General features: G+C 39.3%; 1 pseudogene; it reads right to left on the bottom strand.

The window, feature by feature from the left end:
- Window positions 1-1,002: 1,002 nt before the first annotated feature.
- LOC119540971 lies at window positions 1,003-1,409 on the bottom strand (annotated as a pseudogene).
- Between the last annotated feature and the right edge of the window lie 1,538 nt (window positions 1,410-2,947).

Here is a 2,947-nt window from a genome sequence, read left to right as displayed (position 1 = left end):
CTCAGTATTGTCCTCATGATGTCTTGATTTGGCCTCAGAACTGTAAACTTGTAAGCTAATAAATCCCCATTGGTAAAAGCCAGTCCACTTCTGGTATATTGCATTTTGTCAGCTTTGGAAACAAAACACATATACTACAGGTTCGTTACCTGTATTTACATGGCTCTTTCTTCCCTAGGTCCATAAACTTTTACATTATACAATTCCTCACTTAATGTCAACATCTGCAGGGATGATTTGAGGCTAGATCACTGCTAATAGTTTGTGCAATGCTACTGTACAGAACATGTATTTTGAAAGCTACTCAGTGACCACTAAATACTGTTCTTACAAAGAAAGGTTTTGGAGTATTTGATGGGAGACCTCTATGTACTGTATATAAGAACAGGGCCATCGTGGTGTGGGGTCTCATTCTAATAATCCCCTAGTACCCTTTCCACATTAACCACTGCACAACTTATTAAAATATACTTAACTACTCATTAAGGAAAATTCTCATTTTCTCTTGGCAGCGCATCGGTTTGTTGGCATATTACTTTTTCCGGTGTTTATAGGACATTAAACTTTCAAATGTTCAACTACTTCTCAATCCCTCTCTGTTTTACCTAGATATTTGTAATCTGATTCACTAGCTTTCAACAGGTAAATCTTCTGATCCATGGATGATAATTTTAAATTAGTAGTTTCTCCCAACAAGTATTAGAAAAAGATTCCTTTGTCATTTCCCAAATCTAAACTTGAATGGTTTCACTTGGGTTATTCAATTAAAAACAGGTAATATCAAGTACAATCATTAATAATTTAGTTATTTTAAGTTGCACTGATACCACCATTCCATCAGAGTGCACACAGCGCATAAGACAAGGGAGATGAAGTCTAATCATATTTTCTGCAATAGCAGTGTTACACAGATAGATTACTTTCCTAATGAATTTGTTTCAGACCGATTGACAACCAGTCTTAAATGTGACGTCTAAATTTAAACATTAGTACTTTATTATTTTATACCTGTACTTTAAATAAGGTTTTAAGTTGAAATGCCATTATTTCCTTCTCGGAAGGATTGAAGGAAACAGGAACTCAATGGCTTGGTGGCTCAGGAAGAACCCTTGGTGATGACAGCTCACTACATCTGGATCCAGCATAGTTCTGACTAGTTTGACACTTGGAAAGTCAGTAGGAACTTGATAAGCTAGAGTTCCAGTTTTGATTATTTGAAAAATGTGCTTTGTTCTCTCCATTTTGCATGGCCTGCCATGCAGCTGCTGATGAGTTATAGGAACCATTGTTCTCATAGACAATCTTCATCTGGGAAATCTGGTCCTTAGTCACCTATTAAGCTGGTATTGGTTCTTGCTAACATTTCTAGATTGGGGAACTGGAATGCTATACCTCTCTCCATGACCCATCTTCAGGTTCTTTGTCACCTTTCAGTCTGCTTCCTCAGATTGCAGGAATTCTACTACCCATCCTCTTCTTTGCTGCCAAGCCCAGGATAATAAGTGTTGTTTTTATACAGACCCTTTCCTTTGTCTGATTCAGAAGTTTTCATGGGCTGATCTGCTGAGTTCAGCCTCAATGCTGAGGACAACATCCGAGTGTCCTCAGCTCACAGGTTTGAGAGAAGTCCTAGTGATGTCAAGCTCTGGACTGTGACAGTGGCAGACACTACTCTCTGTTGAAGCCTCCTGCCTTTTCAGAGAGATAGGAAGCATGGAACAAACAAAACCCAAGAGAAATGACAAACTACTGCTGATGACACCAGCACCTGCTGACCTGACCACCTCCTTCTACCCCTACCAACAAAGTATGGGGTATCTTTTTATATTGTCACAGCCTTGAGAGTGGCATGAAGCCACTGATGATACAAACACATTGAGTTCCTGACTTGGCATTCACATGAAATGGAAGGAGCATTCATTTTGAGTAAGGTTCCAACCCTGGGCCATAATAAAAACCATGAGCTCTGGCGAGGTGAGAAGCCTGCTGAACATAACACTGGTGCATTCAATCAATGAATTCACACGCACAGGACTAGCTGGGCAAGAAGTTGCAGACACACTGGAGCATGGCAGATAAAACCTAGGAACATCCAGGGACCTCTATCACAAGTAAATGTTGAGATGCTCCCATCATTTGGGTCATGCTGTGATATCCCTTCCATTTTTATGAACAAATTATTGAATCTTGCACTTGCAACCACAAAGAAGAAAGCACAGCCCCTGAAAGGATTCTCAGGGTATGAAGACAGCATAGTCCACTACTGGGACTACTGTTCCCATCCATAAACCAGTTGACATTGATGACACTGATGGTGTTGAGGGTCCAGAGATAGAAAGGGACTTAGCAGCAGGTTCAGGTGGTGCTATGAGTAGCCTGATACTTGGGCCATAGGATGTGGCAGACGCAAATACTCCTAGAAGAATGACTGGTGATAAAACACGCCTTGTGGAGTTCAAGGCCCAATGGGATAATAACAAGGCAAATCTCTCATCTTCCAGGGCAGGACTATGCCATCTGCAGTGGAGAATTTTGAGAAACCCTACTGGTATATGGAGATTGTGTGTGTGTGTGTGTGTGTGTGTGCATGTGAATTAGGTTTTCTATGTATCTCTATGCCTATATCTATGTCTCTCTCTATATCTTATATCTCTCTCTCCATGGGTTCATGTTCATGGTGATACTATAAAAAATTCTTATCAGTCCCCATTGGAAGTTGTTATTGATGAACTCATTACTCTGAAAATGATTAAGGAAAGCAGTGAAGTATTTATCCTACCGTTTCTAATTAAATTTGATTGTAGGGAAGGCAAATAGATATTAATGCAAAGATTTTTTTAAAATATTTTAAATCTTTAATAGAAGAATTATAGCTAAAGAATGGAGAAAGGATAATTGAAATAGAAATGTACCATTTGGCATCCCATTATAAAATCATGGAAACCAA

Source organism: Choloepus didactylus, chromosome 7 (genome assembly GCF_015220235.1).
Source record: "Choloepus didactylus isolate mChoDid1 chromosome 7, mChoDid1.pri, whole genome shotgun sequence".
Taxonomy (NCBI): Eukaryota; Metazoa; Chordata; class Mammalia; order Pilosa; family Megalonychidae; genus Choloepus; species Choloepus didactylus.
The sequence above is the reverse complement of the archived record's forward strand: the minus strand, read 5'-3'. Positions and strand labels throughout refer to the sequence as shown.